Genomic DNA, 24,094 nt, shown 5'->3' on the forward strand with positions numbered 1-24,094 from the left:
TGTGGAAACTGTATTGAAACTGGCACTGATGAAATGAGTAGCGGTTCTGGGATGAAGGAGATATTCGAAGAGCAAACTGTTTATGAGCTTATGGATTGTGCCATTGCATTAATGCAAAATGACAGTAATTTGAATTCAATGGGTGTGGGAAATGGTTCAAATTATTTCCTTAATGAAGAGCCAGGCTGTGTTTGTGAAGGGGCAGTAAGTGCTTTCAATGCTTTTAACGTTCCTAATGTTATCTGCCCTGTAAATGAAGGGGCGGCCAGTGAAATGTGTTTTGATAATTTTATGTTTGTCAATAATGGGGAAAACCCAGAATCAAACTTTGAGTTATTTTGGAATGATTTAGATGGTAATATTGAAAGTACGTCCAAAGTGAATATGTATAATTTCACCGCAATTGAAGATGACATCTGTAATATTATTAGCAATAGTGTGAATGATTTTAAAATTTACAGTTATTCAATGAAGGAAGTAAGGGTTGAACATGCTAATTTTTTAGCTAAGGGATTTACATATGTGCCCTCTAGAAAGAGAGATATAGCCGATACCCTAATCGATTTGAAGTTCTTTACCCGCAAAATGAACTTAAAAATTTGGTTTAATGAGCAAATATACAGCGGGGATAAAGAAGGTGTTTTAAAAAAATCAAGTGTGTTCAATCCACCTTTAAATAACATTAAACAGCTATATGAAAGTTTGTGTGAAAAATAAATAGGGCAATTATTTAAGCAGCGACAAAGTCACCATTATAATAATTTAACTAATGAAGAACAGCAACTGTTGCAAGAATTTACTAACGACAAGACAATGCGCATTATGAAACCTGACAAGGGCAGTGGGGTGGTGATAATGAACAAATGTGAATATTTAGATAAAGTGAACTCCCTATTAATGGATGGTACCTATCAGGAGTGTTCTTTAAATGAAATATATATAGCTTATCGGAAGATTGATCTGGCATTGGAAGACATGTTATTTCAAGAGCAGATCAGCCTGGAGGAATTTGATTATCTAAAAAATGAACACCCCATGGCACCAAACATCTTTGGTATACCCAAAATACATAAGGGTTTAACTAGGTTAAAATTTCATCCCATAGTCGATGGACACAGATCCAAGACATGTTATGTGAGTAAATTCCTGGACAATAGTATGCAAGAAGGCTTATCGCAATTTTCCTATATTACTAAGGATTCTTGGGATTTCCTAGAAAAATTAGGAAAGATTAAACTGATTCCTGGTTTGATTATGGTGACTATTGATGTGATGAATTTGTTTTCAGTTATTCCCCATATAGAATGAATACAGTGGTTGGAAAGGCAATTATATAAAACAGGGTTATATGATCAAAATGCTATTAATAACATTTCTGCTCTCATGGATATGGTATTAGAAAATAATTATGTATATTTTGAGGGCCAGTATTTTAAACAAGTAACTGGAGTAACAATGAGGGCAGCTTGTACCCCCGTTTTTGCTAATTTGATCATGTCTTACTGGGAGCAAGAATATTTAATGCAAGGTGTGCATTGGAGTAATGTGGTGTATTATACAAGATTTTTAGATGACCTGTTTTTGTTATGGAATGGATCTGAGAGTCAGCTTACAAAGTGTTTGTGTTACATCAATAGCACGGTTAATTATTTACAATTCACCCTCAACTATAGTAATGAAAAAAATTCCTAATTAGATGTTGATTTAACCTTTGATAATAGTGGTTGTAAATTATATTCTAAGATTTATTGGAAAACTACTTTTTCAAACTCTTATTTAGAGTTCAACAGTTGGCATCTGGTTTACCAAAAAATGTCCATTGTAAAAGGGTAGATGGTCCAAGCGGCCAGAATGGTTAGCTGTGATTGTGAGTTTTAAGAAGAAGTAGGTTATATTCATGATATGTTCTCCAAAAGGGGATACCCTGCAGAATTTTTGGAAAAAATATGAAAGGAAGTGGTGGGGAAGCGTAAGGAGGGGGGTATATAAACCTATATTAAGGGACCCCATGCAGGATATGGTTGAACAACAAATTGTGGAACAAATTGTGGAGCAACATGAATTGATTAGAAAGAATAAGCTGGCCCATGAAAGTTATGGGTTGAGTTTTATTACCACATACAGTTTGGATGCTGGCATGATTACAGAGGTTATTCTCAAATATTGGGATATATTGAATTTTGATGCCAACATAGGGCAAAAAGTTGGTAAGAACCCCCCAAAAATTGTTTTTAGGAAAGATAGAGCATGAAAAAATTATTTTGAAAGTAATGCATGGGGGAGTAGTAGATCCACTAATAGACCTGTGGGTAATTTTAAGTGTGGGAGGTGCAACTGTTATAAATTTATATTTGAGACAAAAGATAGATTTAAAATTAATGGCCACAACATATGTATTAATGGACATTATAATTGTAATAGCTCTAACATTGTCTATTTAGCCAAGTGTCAAAAATGTCCAGCCTTTTATATAGGCAAGACTAGTAGGTTTTTTAAGAACAGGATTAGTGAGCATGTCTACGACATAAGAAAAGCAAAGATTACAAATGCATTATATAGGCATATCAAGAAACATAATGACCACAATTTTAAATTTTCAGTTGTTGATCAATTAGTGAAGGATTCCCAAGGGAAAACAGTCGAATTGCATTTAGATGCTAAGGAATTGAGGTGGCAACTTAAATTAGACGCAGCAAAGCATCCAGGTTTAAATGAAACTATAAACATAGCATGTATTTTAAAATTAAAACAAATCATGGGGTAAATGGGCATGCTGTTTTTATGGGTTTTAATATATATTGTCTTTTGCCTTTTGCAGTTTTTGTACATTTTTGAGTGTTTTGCATGTGGTTTTAACATACTAAAGAATTTTATAAAGATTTTTATGTAACCTTAATTTAATAAATAGATTAACAAATAGATTTTTTAAAAATTAATAAACAGATATTTTAATTTTAACATTCATATTATATGTTGGTTAATCAATATACATGGTATTAGTCATTGTCATTAAGATTATTGTGTACTTATTGCTTTAACAGAAAGTTTTTTAATTAATTGTATGACATCATCACTTTGTATTATGGGTATATATGGGCTGGGTTTTTCTTGTGTTAATTGTTCTGAGGAAGTCCCTACCAGGGGAAGAAAGCGCTTAACCTGTAATAAAAGTCTTCTTTAGCCTGTGGCTGGTGTCCGAGTGCTGGTTCAATTGTTTTTTGAGTTTGTTTTGGTTACTGTTTTTATATACATAAGGTCTACTGTAACAATACTGTAAGTGAGATGCCATTACTGCGCTATGGTGGCCTGCAATGTGTATTCCACATTCCCAAACTATACATATATATATATATATATATATATATATATATATATATATATATATATACATATGCACATAGATAGATAGATTTATATAGCTAGATTGATATATAAACCAGTTCCACGATCACAAAAACCTGGAGGGGGGATGGAGATAGTAAGGAAAAGGCTATAGTCATCTTCTTGCTCTATTCCATGTCTAACCACCATAACAGCAGACTGGCAAGGTGAATAACAAGGCTTCCAGTTTTTAAAACACAACAATAAACTTCCAAAGAATTGACTGCTTGTTTGCATTTAACTGAATATAATTTTACCCAGCAACATGATAGGAAAAATCAGCCAGTGAAAATGAGTCATACCATAAATACATCTTATTTGCAAATGACTTACACAAGAAAGAACTGACTCTGGTAATTATGTATTTTCAAAGTGTAATAATACATGAATAGTAATCTAAGATTAAACTCAAGTGCAAGGAAGAACATTTTATGACAAATATGTCAATATGGCGTATCTCTTGGCTTTCAATTTAAGTAATCCTCAGTAACAGTGAATGAAAAGTGATTATTCTTCACAACTTACAGTAAATAATGTAATGTATTAGAAACAGCAAACATCAACTGTCTGCACTTAACAAGAATTCTTGTGGCAAATCTTTTGCTGCCATTATAGCAAATTATAAGAATAAGAATCTGCACTCTTGCCAAAAGGGACATCAAGGAAAAAACAGGCAGAAATGCAGAAGCAATGTATTCTTGCATATTATACCATGATCCCCCCAAAACGTGCACGCTGATTGGCCAGCGTGCCCGTTGTAAATCGAGTTATACTAATGGAAAAAGGTCCGGTTGCCCGGACTTTTTTCCATTAGTATAACTCGATGAACATCTCGCTATGTTAAATGGGTTTAACATAGCGAGACAGCTTTAAAATAAGCAACGGAGATCTCCAGTGCTTATTTTAAAGCTGTCTCGCCTTGTTAAACCCATTTAACACAGCGTAACAGTGTTTAACGGAGAAAGCAAGATCTCCGTTGCTTTTTAGCTATGTTAAATGAGTTTAACATAGCGAGACAGTTTTAAAATAAGCAACGGAGATGTCCGTTGTATTTTAACTGTCTCGCCATGTTAAACTCATTTAACATAGCGAACACAAAAAGCAACGGAGATCTTGCTTTCTTTTGCCCACAGCTCTGATGTACTGCGAGGGCGCAGTATATCAGAACTGCCGGATGCCAGACATCTGCGGAAGGGCAGTAAACAGGCATTATACTATGCCATTATTTAAGAAAAGTAGCAGTTTCTTTTCTTAAATAATGTCATGGTATAATAGCAATAACCCACTTCTGGGTGTGGGTAATGCTAAATTTACCACGGTTGGCTTTGTTTGGTCCCTCGGGCTTCGCTCGGGACCAAACCACGCCAACCGTGGGTAAATTTAGCATTACCCACACCCAGGCGTGGGTTATTGCTATATTATCTTTAAAGGAAGACTGAATTGGTGAATGGGTGAGGGATTCAATAGGCGATGACTTATACTTCTTTCAACATTGCTCCATTATCCTGAAACAACAGGAGCTATTCCCGCCTACTTCTATTTTCTCAGGAAGAAGTGTCTGTAGAGTTAAACATGCCTCTAAATTATAATGGTTATGAATAACAGATGGATTGAGCATAAATCACAGAGTATTGCCACAGTTTCCACAGTATAACATAGCTACATTTCAGTATCTATGACATTTAGCAATGGTAATAAATTTATGCAGAGAGAAGGAGTGACAGAGGCCAATAATTTTAAAATGAGAACCTGAAAAATATAGAAACACTAGTATCTTAAAAGATGAGAAACAACTTAAATTCATTTCTACTTTTTCCCGTTTTCACAATTACTGAAAAGAACTATATTATATATAGATAGATAGGCTTTAATAAAATCCCACTAGTTTTACTATCTGTACTACAAACAACAGATTTCATTATCTGCTAGCTTGACTTGATGTGATGTTAATTAAAGTGGCATTGTTCTCAAATCCTAACCTTGTAATTTCAGGTAGATATCATAAGACCTCAATAATTGTTTTACTTACCAGAGCTTGTTAGTGATAACATGAGGTGAAGAACCTAAATAATTGGAATGATCTATTGTGAAATGTTGTTTAAACATATTCAGTCAAATGGATAATTACTATTATTAAAATGTTGTTTAAAGAAGATAACGGTACAAAAATAAGCATAATAAAGTCAGTCTGTTTATCTGTGTAAGTGTACATGCGTGCATGATGGGGGCTTGTGCATGTGAGTGTATGTGTGTCTCCTTGTCTGGGTCTGTGTATTTGAAGAATAATGCATGTATCGTTTTCCATAGCAATCTTAAACATTACATGATAAGACACAGGCTGTAATTATATTTCAGCCATGCATTTTTTTATTGTAGATACAGCTGCTCTTTATGTAAACTTTTTAGACAGATACATCACTTTGTTTAATGTTCCAAGTATGACAATATTGTTTGAAATTAACAAAGCCTATGCGTCTGTGTATATGCCTATACTCTGAGCTTAGCGATAAGTTGATTAAGGGAAATTTTTGATCACTAACTAAATTGGTATGTTCTTTTTCTTTTAACTATCAACAGTTTCTTCCATTGTTCTCCTTACTTTGAATCAACTGTGATATTAAATGCATCTGATAAGTAAATGAAACACTGGCTGGACTACAGGAATCCTAATCTTGAAGTCTACTAACTTTGTGGCTTTTTTTATTTCACAGGGCTTGTATAGCTAGGAAGGACATTTCCAGTATGAGATATATGAGCTAATTTGCAAACATCACATGAGACTACAATATAATATAAGGCAATGCTTTACTATATATAATACACTTTAATTTTCTGGCACAGTGGTGCAGTGCTAGCGTTTTTGCCTCACCCTAAGAGGTTCTCCGGTTCGATTCTTGGTTGGGCTGCCTTCTGTGTGGAGTCTGCATGTCCTTCATGCATTTGTGTGGGTTTTCTCCAGGTGCTCCAGTTTCTTCCCACATTACAAACAGACATTTTTGGAGTGTTTCTCCCTGGGCCTCTGCTGAAAATCGGCTTTGTTCCAAGTCGAACTTTCCCAGTAAACAAATGTTAAAATAAATAAAAAAGCTATACAACAGAGCTGCTTTTCTCATAACTGATGTGACTTTTAAAATAACTATAATATTATTGGGCATTTTTTTTGATGTTCATCGTGCATACAGCTGCAGTCATAACAGATGGGTTCTCCTGCTGTCAGGCGGATCCTCGGTCGGCCGAATTCCAAAGTCTAGGTCCGGCGTCGGTTGTCGTCGCTTCTTCCCTGACGTCAGTGCGACAGGGGTATAAAAGAACCAGCCGACGCCATTTTCTTCAGTCTTTCTTGCCGCGCGGTGCCCGAAGCAGAAGCAGTTCGCAAGTGCCGGTCGGCCAGCTCCTGAGATTACGAATATTTTTCAGCCGAAAACTTCTAGAAAGCTAAGTACCCCGTTGGGGAAACTTTTCTTGCCTCAGACCGATGTCAAAGTTAATAATTGCATTTCATGTGGGAAGCAAATACCGCATAAGGATTTCCATTCCCTCTGTATACCTTGCTTAGGCCCAGACCACGATGTCTTGGCCTGTCGTTTTTGTGCTACATTCAACAGACGCACTATTAAGCGTCGGGCGGAATTCGCCCAACACTATTTTGGCAAAAAGTTTAATTACAACATGTCATCGGATACTCCGACTACAATTTTGAGTAAACGACGTAAAGATAAGGACCGACATACGAGGTCCATGACTTCTACCGACACCACGCTAAAGCCAACTACATGTGCTCCGGTTCTCAGCGAGGTGCCTATGCAGCACCTGATTACCGATGACACTTCATTAGTGGTGTCTTCTGTGCCCGAGGTCGCAGGCTCTTCAGCCCACACCCCGACTACAGATACCGAAGTCACTCTTGACGGGGAAACTCAGAGTTCTGACAGGCCTGCCACCTCTCAAGGTGTCTTCAGGCCTTCTTCTTCTTTTTCCATTTAGGCTTACACTAAATCTAAAGCAGCCATTCATCCTAAAAGACAAGCTCCACAGGGCCCCTCTCAAGGCCCCATGCCTAAAAAGCAGATGCTCAAAATGGCTGAGGATTTGATTACTCTTATCAGGGGTTCTCAACCCCCCCCCCCGGACAAAAGGCCCAGAGTGGAGGAAGAATACCTTTCCTCGGACCAGGCCTCCATTACTTCAGAGCATTCTGAGGACCAGGAACATTCTTACTCCCCTTTCGAAGATTTTGATGCAGAGGAGTCCATTCCCTCTGTCTCCCCCCCTGAGGATTACTCTTTTGGGGAAACCTTGCATACCTTGATGGAACACTTCCACTGGGAAGGCCAAGAGTACTCAGACTCCAAGAAAAGGCTCAGGGATTTCCTCCTGCTCCCTCAGCACAGGCCCCTGGCTATACCTCCTGTCTTAGACATACTAGATGATGTGTATTCAGAGGCCAGCCTTAACCCAGATTCTTTAACTCCAGCTCCAGTCAAGCCTGACAGGTATTACCGGGTTCCTGATTCACACCAATTCCTATACAAAAGCCATGCGGCTGACCCAGAAACTATTTCACAGGGACCCAAGGGAGTTAAGGCATCCACTGCCAAAAATCCATTACCTTCAGAGAGAGATTCCAGAGCTTTAGAAATGTGGGGGAAAAAGGTATACACCTCAGCCACTTTAACCATGAGGGCATTAAACTGTCAGTTCCATATGTTAAAGTATCAACAGTTTTTGTTATCTCAGTTGAAAAGCAAAATGTCACAACCTGAACAACCAGACTTGAAGGAGTTGCAGGATTTGTTGCATAGTGCAGAGCAAGTGGGTAAACATACCTTGCAATGTGGTTTTGATGCTTTAGAGGCCTCTTGTGGAGCTGCTGTTACAGGATCAGTCATACGTAGACATGCTTGGCTCAAAGAGCAAACCTTACCAGATCATGTCAAAGCTAAATTACTAGATGCACCCCTTCAAAAGGATGTATTGTTTGGTGTTAAAGCTGAGGAGGTATTAAAGAAAATGGAGGAAAGGGCAAAATCAATGCAAACAGTGAAAGATTTCCTACAGGTACAACCGCCGCGTTTCTGTAGAAATTGACCTTCAAAAAATTGGTCCTTTCCAGCCACGGACAGACCTCAAAGAGGTAGATACAGGCGCCCAAGAGGTAGAGGGCAATCTCAAGGATCATTTAGAGGCAGACAATGGCAAACACCTACACCAAGAGGGGGTGAGGATAGTTCACAGCCATTCAGAAAGCAGACCCAATGACTTTCCCCTTTGCATGCCAAGCAAGGCTCAAATGGCAGCACCTTTAGGTGGAAAACTGGCATTATTTTCGAAAAATTGGCATATTGTCACAAAAGACAAATGGATCCTGGACATTATAGACAGAAGCTACAGATTCCACTTTTACACCCTTCCAAAAATGAGAGGCATGCCAAACCTGCCACACAATCAAAGGGCAGAGGCACAAAAACAAATTTCAGATCTCATGGACATGAAAGCTATTCAAGAGGTACCTACACAAGAACAGGGTCAAGGTTTTTATTCCAGACTATTCCTGGTACTAAGGAAGGGCAAAGATTGGAGACCTATTTTGGACCTATCCATCCTAAACACATATTTACTCGTACCAAAGTTCAAGATGCTCACATTACAGCAGCTTCTTCCCATGCTGGGCAAGGAGTCTTGGCTGGTGACATTGGACCTCAAGGAGGCATACCTGCATGTCCCAATCAGACAAGATTGCAGAAGATACCTCAGATTTCTTGCAGGTTCATCCCATTATCAATTCTCTGCATTGCCCTTTGGCTTATCTACTGTGCCCAGAGTGTTCACGAAATGCCTGGCATCAGTAATTGCCTTCTGCAGACTTCAAGGAATACAAATATACCCATATCTGGACGACTGCCTGATCCAAGCAGACAGCAAATACACTCTTCTGAAACACCTGGCGTTTGTAATAATGTTGTTGAAATCTCTGGAATACACAGTCAACAAAAAGAAGTCAAGACTAATACCCTCTCAAACAATAATTTTCCTGGGTGCCAGCTTGGATACAAACACCCAGATAGCCTACCTCACGTCAGAGAAACAAGGGCAATTAACTCAATACTTCAGAAAACTGGCAACCTTCACCAGGCTGACTGCAAGGAAAATCCTCCAGGATCTGGGATTCATGGCATCTTGCATCCTGCTAATCCCATGTGCAAAGCTACATATGAGGAAACTTCAATGGTACCTAAAAAACTTATGGTCTCAACACAGCCACAGTTTGGAAACAATCATACCACTGATTCCTTGTCTTCAAAAGTAATTTCTGTGGTGGGCTCAAGCATGCCAAAGAAACATAGGTCTCCCATTCTGCAAGCCTCAAGCAAATCAAGTCATCACAACAGACGCCTCGGACTACGCCTGGGGGGCGCACATGACAGATCGGTGCATTCAGGGCAAATGGTCACAAAAAGAAAAGCACCTACACATCAATCAAAAGGAAATGCTAGCAGTAATAAATGCTATTATGGCTTTCAAAGACCTACTGCATCCAGGGCAGCTATTGATAAGAACAGACAACACCACAGTGATGTGGTACATAAACAAACAGGGAGGAACTCATTCATATCCCCTGTGCAGACTAGCCATGTCCCTTTGGAACACGACTCTGGAATTGCAAATCCAACTTCAAGCACAATTCCTGCCAGGGAAGGAAAACACACTGGCAGACAACCTGAGCAGAAAGATGTCAGATCCACACGAATGGAAGTTACATCCTCAAGTTTTTACAATGATAATTCAAGCATGGGGAAGGCCAGACATAGATCTCTTTGCCACCCACAGAAATTACCAATTGACAAAATTCTGCTCAAGGACCTTTCATCCACAGGCCTGGAAAGTGGACGCACTCTCTTTCAGTTGGACAACAATGATGGTTTATGCCTTTCCACCTCTTCCACTGCTGGCCAAAGTTCTATTAAAAGCCAGAGCAGACAGACCAAAGATGATTCTCTTTGCTCCAGACTGGCCAAGACAACACTGGTACCCACTCCTGAGGAGCCTGACGCATTCCCCACCATGGATCCTGCCTCGAATGCCTCTTCTACTGACTCAGCACAACTTCAAAACTCTTCACAGTCAGCTGAAAACACTCAATCTAGCCACATGGAGGATTCCTTAAATTCACAGCAGACCCTACTCTCCAAGGAGGTGCAGGATGTCATTTTGGAGGCCAGAAGGCCTTCTACTAGAAAAGCCTACTCCACAAAATGGAAACGGTTTTGTGTCTGGAATCAGAAAAAGGGTCAGAATCCTGGAATACTGAATTTACCTCAAATACTACAGTACCTAGCCGAGCTGCTAAGCAGTAGACTTTCATTCTCCTCCATCAAAATCCATGCCTCAGCCATTTCTGCAGAGTACAACACTGATCCTCCTTTATTCTCTCACCCTCTCTTAAGACAGTTCCTCAGAGGGGCTAAGAATATAAAACCCCCAAGGGAGCAACCAGTACCGGCTTGGGACCTCAATTTCATTCTAGAAAAACTAACCCTGCATCCTTTTGAGCCAGCTGCTTCAACAGATCTGCAATATTTGTCATGGAAAACAGCCTTCCTTCTAGCTATCACCTCAGCATGCAGGGTTTCAGAACTACAAGCCCTCATGGCTGTGCAGCCTTTCATCATTTTCCATCAGGACAGAGTTTCCTTATGAACCAATGCTTCATTTATGCCAAAGGTAGTATCCAGGGTAGCCTTGAATCAGGCTATCCACTTACCTACATTTTACCCTAATCCACAAAACAAAGGGGAGAGGCTACTACTTTTCTTGGACATTCACAGACAGCTCCGTTATTATTTGGACAGAACAAAGCCTTTCAGAAAATCAGAGCAACTCTTGGTGTCCTATGCTACAGGTGCTCAAGGGAAGCCTATTTCCAAACAGACAATCTCAAAATGGATAGCCCACTGCATACACTTTTGTTACTCTTTTCATGGTAAAACTGTACCTACAGACATCAGGTCTCACTCCACAAGGGCCACAGCTACCTCTGCAGCTTTCCTCAGGGGGGGTTCCTACCAAAGATATTTTGGAAGCAGCCACTTGGAGTTCTGTACATATTTTCTCCAAGCACTATCACCTACCATTATACTCCAAAACTAGAGCGGGCTTTGCCACTGCAGTCTTGCAGGGTATCCTGGCTCCACCTAGTTCCTCTTAGTGCCTACCACCCCTTTATTAGCTTTGGGATTCTACCCATCTGTTATGACTGCAGCTGTATGCACGATGAACATAGTACAGCTTTGTACCTACCATAAATGTAGATGTTCGAGTGCTAATACAGCTGCAGTCCAGGTTTCCCTCCCTCCTTCCCCTCTTGGGACAGGCCTTATGGCTAACACCTCCTCATACAACCTCATTGGGGTATTCTTTCATGGTGTATTTGCTTGCAACTACTGTTTTTTGATTATATTGCATTTGCTTTACTACATAAATTTATGTTTTGCCTTCCTTCTGGGGGCACCTGACATCTGGGGCAAGAAAAACTGAAGAAAATGGCGTCGGCTGGTTCTTTTATACCCCTGTCACACTGACATCAGGGAAGAAGCGACGACAACCGACGCCGGACCTAGACTTTGGAATTCGGCCAACCAAGGACCCGCCTGACGGCAGGAGAACCCATCTGTTATGACTGCAGCTGTATTAGCACTCGAACATCTACATTTATGGTAGGTACAAAACTGTACTTTTTTCTTTTCCTTACTTAATGACAGCATCACTGCTTGTGCCTAGACTCTATGTATGTTTTTCTGTGCATGCAAACTTTACTGAATACCATAGCAGTGAGTTACTATAAATTTTCTTCTGGGGCAAGGGGAATTTGTTTTTAAAAGTAACAATTTCATACTGTTATGACAATACATGTATATTCTGTTTAGTACACACTAGTTCTAGCCTGAATATACAATGGCAAATTTCTAAAACTACTGCATTTTCTTTATCTGGGGGACTTAAGATAGGATAAAAATTAAAGAAATGTTGTTAATAGAAATAGACCTGACCTGGTAGAAAACTAAGGCGGGTATTCATAGTTGCTTCCGCAAATGCGATAGGGTTATTCTTGATGCTTACGAATGAGTGTAGCAAAGGCAGGATTCATAGAGGCCATTTATGCTAATGCAAATAATGATATGCAAATGAAAAATGGTGTAATGTAACATACACTAATGAGGCAGATTTGCAATTCATACTCCGACATCCCTGCATTATGCACATCTATTGCTAAATGCAGTGCTTCACCTTTAGTATTGGAGTTGCAGTCTGTTAACTTGTTTATCCAAGTATGCCCAAGCACTTCTCTGATACCCAAATTATTTTTTTTCCACCAGCAACCTCTTCAGTAAAATTTCCTAGCATGCACAAGCACCAGAATGAAACATTTCCCCAACCAACCTCTTCAGTAACATTTCATAGTATGCAGAAGCACTTAAATGAAACATTCACCTAGTCCACCCTTTCAGTAACATGTCCGGTTATGCATAAACATCAAAATAAAACATCCACACACGCTACCCCTTCAGTAACATACCCTAATATATACAAGCACAAAAATAAAACATTTACCCAAGTGATGTCCCAGTATGCCCAGCACTAAAATGAAGCATTCACCCAAGCAATTCCTTCAGTAACATGCCCTAATGTGAACAAGCACCAAAATTAAACATTTTACACAAGCAAACCTTTCAGTAATATGTCCAGGTATGCACAAGCACTAAAACAGAAACATTTCCCCAGTTGACCCCTTCAGTACTATGTGCAGGTATGCACAAGCATCAAAAGGAAACATTTCCCCAAGTGATCCCTTCAGTAATAAGTGCAGGTATGCACAAGCATCAAAAGGAAACATTTCCCCAAGTGATCCCTTCAGTAATAAGTGCAGGTATGCACAAGCATCAAAAGGAAACAATTACCCAAGTGATCCCTTCAGTAATAAGTGCAGGTATACACAAGCATCAAAAGGAAACAATTACCCAAGTGATCCCTTCAGTAATAAGTGCAGGTATACACAAGCATCAAAAGGAAACATTTCCCCAGTTGACCCCTTCAGTACTATGTGCAGGTATGCACAAGCATCAAAAGGAAACATTTCCCCAGTTGACCCCTTCAGTACTATGTGCAGGTATGCACAAGCATCAAAAGGAAACAATTACCCAAGTGATCCCTTCAGTAATAAGTGCAGGTATACACAAGCATCAAAAGGAAACATTTCCCCAAGTGATCCCTTCAGTAATAAGTGCAGGTATACACAAGCATCAAAAGGAAACAATTACCCAAGTGATCCCTTCAGTAATAAGTGCAGGTATACACAAGCATCAAAAGGAAACATTTCCCCAAGTGATCCCTTCAGTAATAAGTGCAGGTATGCACAAGCATCAAAAGGAAACAATTACCCAAGTGACCCCTTCAGTTAAAATGTCCAGGTATGCAGAAGCATCAACTAAGACTAAGCTCCCCTTGCATCCCCATATTTTGACTGAAACTGTTGCTTTCTGCTGTAAATTCAAGGCTATTTAAACACTTTGTATTCAAATGTATTCATTACAGATTTATATGCATACATGTAAAGCCCTTAGCAGCACAGTAGCTGTCCCTCTATCGCTTATGTGTTAATCATGCTATGCATTTGCAGTGGGCGTTGTGTTCACCAAAGGACCTCTGCATTTCGTAATTATCCTGAAACACTGATTGCATAACTATGTAATACTGCTAAGAAAATGTGAAACCCTGGGCTATGAATACAGCTCTTAATGAAATTACTCTTACACAGTTAAAAGAATTAACTGAAGAACATATGTGTATAATATGAAATGTGAATCAAATAAAAAAAATCAAAAAGAGGGAGAGATGATATACTGAAAAAAATATTATATATGAAAGAGGGAATGATGCAAACAGTAACATAAATGAAGCAAACAACCATGAAATGACTAGTGCAGTGAATATTCAATCTTCACATAGTTGTTCTGACTTTAAGCATGAAGAAAAGTTGTCTTGCTTTCAATAAACTCAATATACCCCATGCCAGAAAGAGCATAATTTAAAGGTATGCAGAAGCACAAACAAGTGGTTTCAAAACGTCTACATGCTTATAAAAAAACATGAAAATTAGCTATTGTGGGCAATACAGAAATGAAAAAGTCTAAACAGAGAAGTCTGTAAAATGCCTCAAAACCACTGAGAAAAAATAACAAGTTATACTGCTAAAAGCAATTCTGAGAATTAATAAGCAGAATGTCAAAGCTGAACTAAATGCAGGTTCAGAGCCTAAAACATTGTCCCAAGATGTTTTTAAAAACATGGATCTATTAAGTACAGAACAGAAAGGTTTTATGTGCATTGTTAGTATAAACTAGACATGACAGACAGTTATTATTTCAGAAAATATGACAAATTTAAAATAAGAAATTGACGATTTTTTTTCAAAAATGGCTCTTAAAAGTATATTTTAATAATTTGCTTTGATTTCTGATGTCTGACAAGTTTTGATAAATTAAATTTAGAGTATAGAAGCAAAGAATTCAAGTATCCAGAATCAGTCTCAATCCCAGAGACATTTTAAATACTTTGCACAGCCTTATTATATCCAGAATGACTGTGCCAATTTATTTATAGAATTACAAAGTTGCCCAGGAAAAAAATATTGCTTACAAATAAATACCGATGCTGTACTAATAATATAGGCCCTAAATAAAGTATAAGTACACATACATGGTTAATTGAATAGAGCTTATTTAACAGGGAAGTCTGAAGAACTAGAAAAAAAGAGATTCCTCAGGTAATTCTGCAGTTACATATGACAAAAGAAAAATGAAAAAATAAATTTCATATATCTAGAGACACTGAGGAAAGTTAACTAAAACAACTTAGATGAAAGGATGGCTTAAGTTAAAATAATCATTCAGCATTTGTTGTCTTTCAAGGATACAATAAGTTGTGTCCAGGACTTAATGTTCAACGATAGCAAAGTAATAATTCCCAATCAGATGAGAAGACATACGCTTGAGATGATACATGAATCACATTAGGGAATAATAATGTTCTAAGAAAAAGAAGCAGATAAAATTGATATGTAGAAATGTATCAGACCAAACAAGTGACACATAGTTATGACAGCTGTAATTCAGACAATAACAATAATCTAAGGTAGAGATGCAGCATCCCCAGTACAGATCATCCACTGATTCAGATGGGCACTAACCTGTTCCAGTTCAATTAGACCATTTATCTTATAAGTACAGATTATTATTCCAGGTTCCTTGACATGGTCAAGTGGACAGCTACAGCTGTAAGTGTAACTAGTGCAACAATGTCGATAGTTTTCAAGTCAGAGCACACCTGATGCTGTGCTCCATGAACTAAATATGATGAGCCAGAGATCAACACTAAAAACTGTGACACTACAAATGTATGACCACAAAGCTGTTACTGTTCAGTTAAACATTATTTCCAGGAAGTGAATGGAATATGTTATAAGCACATTGGTAAAGGCACTTCCCCTAACACTGGGTGCTCCATTCCCCTGCTGCATCTGTATGCTAACTTTAAGACCGATGTACCTCATAGAAAGAGGAGCTGTCTGAGATACTGCAATTGCAATTCAAAATACCAATCACTGCTAATGCAGCACATTTCCTTCAGGTATGCAGATTATGTGACATCTAACAGTGGACTAAAAGACACAAACAAAAAAGGAGTTAAGACGACTTGTGCTTGTATGGGAATTTAAGCATATAAATTCCAGTCTAAGTGATTGCAGTTAACAGGAAAATTGAGAGTAGTATCCAAACACTGAAGTATATGCTGAGAAAGAGTAGCAGCGGAATATATGGGGATTATCATTTTTTGTCCATTTCAGGGACTCTGTCTCTCACTGTTTCAACAGTTAATGGGCAGGAGATTGAAAAGCAATTCACCTACTTCACCCATTTGCTGATGTTTGAAAAAGTAACAAAATGTAAAGAGAATACAGCAAAGAAATCATGAGCGCCAGAAATACTACAAAAGTGGAACTGCAAAAGGCTGCCAACTTTACAGGCTGCATTAAGAATGAACACTCAAAGGATGTGGAAAAGTTGCTGTTTGAAGCTAAATTGTTTAGTACAGCAATCAAACATAAAGCTATTGTAGCTCATGGGGAAAAAGAAAGGCTTTGCAAGAGAACTTACAGAATATAACAAATACATCAATATTCCAGGGAGATCAGCAACCAACATTGATGTAAAAAGTCTGTTGCAAGAAAACAGTCTATGAGAACTGTGAGAGCAAAGAGTTTCAAAAAGAAGCTCCTTCGGTCATGTCTCCTGGAAAGGCTACAGCGCAGCAAAACAATAACACCATCAAGAAAGAAAAAGATCAGATGCTCACTATATATATTCCTGTTAAATAATCTAGTTATGAAAACAGCTGATGGAATCAGACAAATATATTTACTATTAAAACATTAAGAATGATGCTAACATTGTAACCCTGCATTTATTTAAAATGTTCAAACATGCTCTTTTGCTATAGCTAGCCTATGCCATCACTGGTGAAGAGTAAAGGTTGAATGTAAAGAGATCAGTTTAGCATAATGAATCTATCCTCACAATTAAAAATGTGATACAGAATAAAGGGGATATATTTTTAAATGCTAATGAACTGGCCATAGGAAGCTGATGTTTCATATGCTGCACATTTATTCTGCAGCGTTCACTCTGGATATGCATTTCATGCTAGGTTGCTTCCCCTTAGATTTCCCTCATTGTTTCCCCTTAGATTTCCCTCATTGTATCTAGAAATACAGCCAATAATCTGTTTCTGCTGTTCTCCAATACCCTGTCTGTTTTTTAGTACTGTACAACAGCACTTTCATGCCTTTCAGAATGCACACTGTGCATTGTTTGTGTTGGGTCTATATTACAACATCAAAGTTTCAAAACTTCAAATGTTCTAATATCGACCCCTATTCAGCGAAAGCTGAAAATATTGAAGCAACAGAAAACCAAATGTTTTCCTAGGGAAAGAATTTGGTTGTCCATTTCTGTTGCTTCGGTATTTTCAGTGCTGTGGTGGAAAGTTACGGGTCAGGTTCAGGTAAGTGTGCGATTGAGTGTGGGTTAGGTTAGTTAGGGTTAGGGTGCGGGTTAGGTATGTGTGCGATTGTGTGGACATGAAGGTTAGGGCAGGTTAGGTGAGTTAGGGTTAGGGCACGGGTCAGGTAAGTGTGCGATTGTGTGGACGTGAGTGTTAGGGTGGGGTAGGTGAGTTAGGGTTAGGGCGTGGGTGAGGTGAGTGTGTGATAGTGACGGACATTAGGGTTTGGGTTAAGGTAAGTGGATAGTTAGTGGTGTGTGTATAGTTTAGTATAGGGTTAGGTGTAAGATTTTAGGTGTATGTGTGTGGATTGCTGTTTGTTTGGTGTGCTTGTGTTGTGTGTATGTGTTTTGGAACAGCAAATTTTTTCCCTAGGAAAAAAATTGCTGTTCTGTATGCTCGATGTTTTCAGCTTTCACTGCATAGGGGTCGATATTAGAACATTCGAAGTTTTGAAACTTCGATGTTCTAATACAGACCCTTTGTGTTAACACATTGTCTAAACTGACACATTTCTGCAATACCCCTCCTCTTGTTTACTACCTTTGTGCGTGTTGAGAAACAGCCAATCAACAAGAGGTAGAATGTGTAGAAGCCCATGAAAATTAAGACTAAAAGCCAAAACTTTCTGGCATTTCATTCTAGTTGTGTTTTTTTTTTTTTTGTTTGTTTGGCTTTTTTTTTTTTTTTGAAAAAGATCTGGCAGCTGGTTTGTTTTATCACTTACAAAAGGACTTCTGAGTGAAGATCTACTGAAGTAAGAAGACAAAGAGGATGGCTGCTGCACACTGCAGTTGAGACCTGTCATATACAGTATCAGCAAGTCAGAAAACAATGTCTGCCTGCCCATGAGCCTCATATTATACTACACCTCCACAGGATCCAGCCACTAGCCCTACAAGGCATGATCAAAGCATCATTCTTAAATAAAAGGATCTTTTTTCATTCTGAGGGAGATTAGTACATTTTTAGAAACTTTGCATCCGTATTTGTTGGAATTAACCGTGCCTACTGTCGACATGGCAGCATTGCAAATGGGCAACAGAAGTGTAACAGCTAGCAAGCCAAGTTACCTGGCATGTAAGGCATTTGTCAACAGCACACATGCACTATGACACCTCTCTTCTTTTTACTGTCCATCATTTATTCTACCAAGCATCCAGTGCCACCATAGTTCTACTGTTCCTCATAAAATGCTTGATTTTATGGTAAAACAGTGAGAATTAGTCAGTCAGTCAGTACTCCCAGCCACTAGTTTCATACTAAAGAAAATGTATGTTGATTCATAACCTCTTGGTCTAATTGTTAAATGTATTAGAGTTAACACTTAACAGTTGTCCCTAATTTTTTGCACTGTTCCTCATTAAAACTCAGAATTAGGAAGTAATTCCAGCTATTAGTTTCACATCTATTCAGAAAATGTATGTTCTTTCAACTTTCTAAGTGAATAATTAAAATAGTCTCGGATTTTGGACCCTGACCCTCATTTTTGGCATTGCTCTTGATTCTTCAACAAAATTTGTGGGACTTTCAGAACATGACTACTTTTCTAACAGAGTTACTGTAATATATAAGACTATATTTAAAATCTGTCCCTGATTTTTTGGCCTTTATCTCTCATTTTGGTGTCATCTCTAATAAAAAAAACTGAGAGACTTCAGAAATTGTATGTTGATTCAGAACTTGTTCTATTAATTCTCATTAATTCTCTAAGTGAATTAGAGTTATATTTAAATACTTTCCTGATGGTGATCCTCTGACACTCATCTTTGGCTGTCCTTGAGTTCTTGTCCAAGAAAGTTTTTTTTTTTTTTTTTTTTTCTTTAAAGAAAATTGTAGTATCTGTTTTACTAACATTCTAGGTGAATTAGAGTAATATGAATTAGAGTAATAGTGTAAACTCATCCCTCATTTTCAGATTTTGTTTTATTCTCCCAGCCTTCTTTCGTCTATTAAATGACCTTGAGAAAGTCACTTAACGAGAAAGTGCTTTGGGGAAATTGAGAATTTGTATAGCATGATTAATTAGTAAACCATGATTCCAGTCAATGAGCTGCATTATTTTCCTGATACACGACCAGCATATCCCATCTTGAAGCCATGGTGGGATGTCTTTTTGGACTACATGTCCATTGTTATGCTGATGATTGCTGTTTTTGGTAGGATTCTTCAGGTCACACAAAACAAAATGATCTGCTTGTCTTGCAAGCAAGTGGGTTACTAAAGCCTCTTATGATGATACTATAACAATCTCTCTAACTGGGCAGGCAGATTCTGCATTCAACACTACTGTCCTTCATCCCGTTCCAAAGGGACCTACAGGGATTCAGTATAATCTTAATTGACACCAATATAGCTAGGTTGATGCAGTTTGTTAAGAAAACATATTACACTGCATTACAAAGTATTTCCTCAAATTTTTTTTTTATTTTTCAAATTCCATAGTATTTATACATAACATCTTAAATAACTATGTACACTATTAGCCTGACACTATGTTGTTGTGTCTTTCATCTTTTCCCGGTTAGGGGTCGCCACAGCGGAACTCCGGTCTGCTAATGATTGACAGTTGATTTTTACATGCTGAGTCACCAGCCCTAACGCACAACCTTCAACGAAGGTACGCCCATTCACGCATGTCTCCACGCAGAAGACGCTCTAGCTGAGAGTCGAACCGGTCAGCGTCTTACTGTGAGGCGACAACGCTACCGCAGCACCACCACTGCGGATCCACTATAACAGATATTAATGTATACAGTTACTTTATAAGTATGTCCAACACATTTTCAAAGTATTTCCCATACTTGATGCTACTATATATCCTGATCTTTTTAGTCAGTGGCAACTTAAGGTTTAAATATCCTCATACAAGTTCCAAACTAGAATACTTTTTAGCCATCCATCTGAAGTGTTTTTATTCCCCATGAATGACAAGGACACTTTCTGAAGCTGGGGTAAGAGTGAACAAAATCCCCATTTGAGATGAATGACTGGATCTGTTGACAACAGGTCATCTTCTGTCAATGAGGATGTTGAAACCACTTCTGTTATATGCAGATGACAAAGTCTCGTACTGAACAGTAGAACAAGGAACAGTAGATCATTCAGACAATGGGGTCCTGGACAAAAGAAAGGTGAGCAAGCAAAGGCACTTTTTGAAAAAGTAAAACAATTCTGCATGCATGTTGAAGAAAGAGATATAGTTCACAGAATGTACAGGTAGCAAACTATTGTTAAAGTGATAAAATTTATATTGATAATTTGTCATTCAGTGAATTATGTCAGCAATATTAAGTTTAACCTAGACTGCATGGTGAAGACTAAAAATCTTACAGGTTAATGTATGTAAAATTGTGTTCATGCTTTAGCAACTCGCTTTAAAATTCTGGCTTTTCTCCATATTATTTTAGTAACTGTTTATGTACTAATCTGCCTGTACACTTTAGGATGGATATTGAGATACTCATTGAAAATGTACTCTTTTAAATTGATTCAGGAGGACAGCAGGTACAGTGACATTCCAGACGTCAAGAATGAATTTGAATTTATGCTTCCTTTAATGGACCAGTATGATTCCGTTTATTCAAAGCAATTTGTAGTATCTTTTTTCTGAAGTTAGTGAGAGCAAGTTAAGGCAACTCAATTTCAACAATGAATGGGTGTTGGAAAAGCTTCAACAACGACTTACAAAGAACTGTTAGGACAGACTTGGGCTTCTCTTGTTTATGCTAAGTGGAAATCCAGTTACAATTTTTGAATCGGGAGAAATGGAGGTCTTACAGCCAAAAGTTATTCCTGATGTCACTATTGTGCCAAGCATTGTACAGCTTAAGTCTCTGAAGGAACTTTGGTTGTAACATATTCCAGCCAAAATAGAAGCACCACCACCTGCCTTCTTAAATGAAAACCTTAAATCACAACATTGTAAGTTTACATATATCAAGGAGATTCCTTTATGGATTTATAATCTCAAGAACTTAGAGGGCCTCCATATGACATGGAATTAGTTTGCTGATCAGAGCTGCTATTGTCTCACTGAAGGTTTGCATGAGCTGAGGAAGCTCAAAGTTTTAAGGCTGAAGACCAAGCTCATTAAGCTGTCACTGGTTATAAATGATGTTGGTATTGGACTCCAGAAGTTTTCCATCAGTAATGATGGTGTCAAGGTTATTGTCCTCAAAAGCCTGAAAAAAATGGTCAGTTTGACTGAAATGGAACTTATTTTATGTGACTTGGAAAGAATATCCTATTCAATCTTCTCTCTTCATAATTTGCAAGAAACAAATATTAGAGGCAACAACCTAAAAACTGCTATGGAGATCATAAGCTTCCAGTACCTTCACTGTCTCACCTTTCTTAAACCTTGGTATAACCAGATTGCTAACTTTCCCATTTATATAGTTAAGTTGACTAGCCTGGAACAGCTGCAATTGAAAAGATTCCTGTTCATCTTTTTTTTCTTTCCTTTTTTTTGTCATAAAATGTGCTTCCTGGATCTCAGCCACAATAATTTAAGCTCCATACCAGGGGACATCAGTTTCCTTCTATACTTGGAGTATTTTACTGTGACAGCAAACAGGATTGAGAGTTTACCAACATAGCTGTTCCAGTGTTGCAAACTCAGAACTCTAAAACTATGCAATGATTTACTGCATTTCTGCCTATAAGGATTGGGGAGCTCACCAATCTGATTCAGCTGGAGTTACATGGAAACGGACTGGACTGCCTGCATGTAGAACTTGGAGAATGTTTTCTTCTGAAACATAACAGACTTATGGCTGAAGACAAACTGTTCAACATCTTATGCCCTGAAGTCAAGGAACAGATATGTAAGGCAGACAAGGAGCAAGCCTGAACTACAAAAAGAAAATAAGAGGAGAAAAGTAATTGACAGCAATGCATAAAAATGGTAAGAACATAACCATATTTTGCTAAAACTGGAAAATGATCAACTTTGCAGAAGGAGCGTTAGAAATCAAAACAGGCAGTGAGGTCAAAGTCCCATAATCTACAGGACAAGAAACTGAGGGAACATTGTTACAGGTCAAAACTTAACAAGAAACATTGTCATCTGTTTGAATGTAAAGATGAAAATATCCTACATTTTTGCACAGCCGATGGAAAACATCATTATGAAGTCATTTTAAGGCAAGCAATTCATCTGGGACAGTTCCTAAAGAGATGACATCAGAATGAACTGGGCTGGATGGTGGTAATGAAGTAGGGTAATATTGATCACTGCACTTTTTGAATGTAAAATTGCTTTCAGGATTGTCTGTCTAGAACATACTTCTGACTACATAATATTTTTTCTCCATGATCTGTGGGCAAAGAAGTTAAGATGCATTTCAGAAAATGTATGTCGATTCACATTCTGTTCTAATAAATTTCTAAGTGATGTAGAGCAATTAAAACTTGTCTCTGATTCTGTGCTTTTGCCCCTCATTATTTTTCTTGTTGCTACTAATTCTTGGGTAAACAGTGATTTTTCAGAAAAAGGTATGTTGGCACACAGCCTGTTCTGTTAGCTTTCCGACCAATTACAGTAATTAAAACTCCACCATTTGCTGGCATTTTCACCTATTTTTTTGTCTTTTTCCATGATTCTTGAGCAAAGACGTTGACAGGTTTTCAGAAGCTGTATGTTGATGCACAACTTTCTTTTATTGACTTTCTACGTGAATTAAATATTTAGAAACTGCCTTGCTTTGGGGTTTTTGCCCCCTCATTATTATTTTTTGATCATCCCTGGATTCTTGCGCAAGTTAGTTGAGAGTTTGTTTTTTCCCCAGAAAATGTATGTTGATGCTCCTCCCGCTTTATTAACTTTCAAAGTTAATTACAGTAATATAAAGCAAACTTGCTCAAAGGAGCATGTACACCTAAAACAAAAAAGAAAGAAGTGTCAAAACGCTGAGTAATCCACAAACTGGTAGGAAGGAGAACAAAAGAACTGTTTATTCACAGACTAAGCGCTTTCACCCTATGTCCATAGGGCATTATCAGAGTAAATTAACACAAAAAAAACTCTGCATTTATACAACTCTAAAATACAACACACCTACTACTAATTATAAAATGCTGTGCCACTTAAGTCTTAAAGAAATATAGTTAAAAACAATCAAACACATTAATAAATGTACTATAATATTAAATAACTGGATGACCAAATAAAAATATATATAACCATGCACAAATGAATATAAATATACATAAATATGTGCAAATCCTGCTATAAATAAATAAGTTAAAAAACTTGACTAACAGAAGTGTACGCAAGAAACATATATGTATTTTAAACCTGCATATATGACATTAGAAAAAAGCGGGGTGGTTGGGAAACGTTATTATAAAAGAGACATTATTTCTAGTGGTCACCTTAAATCTGCAATGCTCTTAACTTCAATATAGAACTTAATGATACATTATCACTAATACCTGGAGATATAGTGGCGTTTGTCCTCAATTGCCATTCTAACTCCAAATTTTCTAGGTATAGGTTAACATCACCCTTTCTAAAATGGTCAACAATTCTGTCAATAATAAAAAACAAGAATTTATTGAAACCCTCACATTTCTCTGAATGATTATAAAG

The 24,094-nt window shown here is 37.9% G+C and overlaps 1 protein-coding gene and 1 pseudogene across 2 annotated transcripts in view; one reads left to right on the forward strand and one right to left on the reverse strand.

The window, feature by feature from the left end:
• The window catches only part of EPHA5 (EPH receptor A5), a 1,391,623-nt gene that overhangs the window by 136,391 nt on the left and 1,231,138 nt on the right, over window positions 1-24,094 (reverse strand). The window lies entirely within an intron of this gene.
• On the forward strand, window positions 19,500-22,354 carry LOC122793143 (annotated as a pseudogene).

This window comes from Protopterus annectens, chromosome 2.part0 (genome assembly GCF_019279795.1).
Source record: "Protopterus annectens isolate FY-2018-M chromosome 2.part0, PAN1.0, whole genome shotgun sequence".
Lineage (NCBI taxonomy): Eukaryota > Metazoa > Chordata > Ceratodontiformes > Protopteridae > Protopterus > Protopterus annectens.